The sequence below is a fragment of the Propithecus coquereli genome, unplaced genomic scaffold, assembly GCF_000956105.1.
Source record: "Propithecus coquereli isolate 6110/MARCELLA unplaced genomic scaffold, Pcoq_1.0 Scaffold164, whole genome shotgun sequence".
NCBI classification, from domain to species: domain Eukaryota; kingdom Metazoa; phylum Chordata; class Mammalia; order Primates; family Indriidae; genus Propithecus; species Propithecus coquereli.
The window spans coordinates 2,671,524-2,672,459 of NW_012140969.1; positions in this window are offsets into that span (position 1 = coordinate 2,671,524).

The window sequence follows — 936 nt, forward strand, 5'->3', positions numbered from 1 at the left end:
GGTTCATGGTTGAAGGAAAGGCTTTTGTAAGGTGCAGAAGGGACCTGCCTAGATTAAATACTTGGTTGGTGACAGTTACGTAGTCGCCTTTTTTGGACTTGTCAAGCTAAAATAATTGAAAGGATCAGATTCCACTTTTAAAGAATTTATTCAAGCAAGAAGCTGGGAATGGCCATTCGTGAAAATGTTGCAGCAGAGCTGACCGGGAATAGACCGAGTAGTACACGGAGATTGGGCAAAAACAGGTTTTACTTCACGCCGGCGGTTCCTTCCGAGGGGCTTTGTTCTCCCCAAATTCTGAGCACCAGACAAAGAGCATTGCAGTCTTTTATACTGCTTTGCTTAAGGAGGAGGGGCACAGTTACAACAGGGTTAACTTTAGTGAGGCAGAATCCTAAGCCTGGTACACTAATTGCTACAGGCGATTTATGAGGGCGGCAGCTGCCCCTGGGGTGGGGGGGGGGAAGAGGCCCCGGGAAAGGTTACAAGGGAGGAAACCTGGTAGTGAAATTTTCCAATTTTCCACTTAAAAAACACAGACCGTAGAGATTTGGGTTCAGTGCTGCCAAGTTGAAAGTGAAGTTCTTGCTTTATAGACAAAAATCAAAGAAATGTAACAGGATGGCAACAAGTTCTATGTAAGGCTGGTTTATGAGGTAAACACTTTAATGAGTTTGGTTTTTTTCCTCCATACCATTTGTTTTCTTTATATCTGGTTTTCATTTTCATTTTCTTTCCAATTTAAAAGAGTGTATTTTAACATTGCATCTTAAGACAGTGGGATAGGCCGGGCTCATGCCTGTAATCCTAGCACTCTGGGAGGCCGAGGCGGGAGCATCGCTCGAGGTCAGGAGTTCGAGACCAGCCTGAGCAAGAGCAAGACCCCGTCTCTATTAAAAAATAGAAAGAAATGATTTGGACAACTAAAAATATATA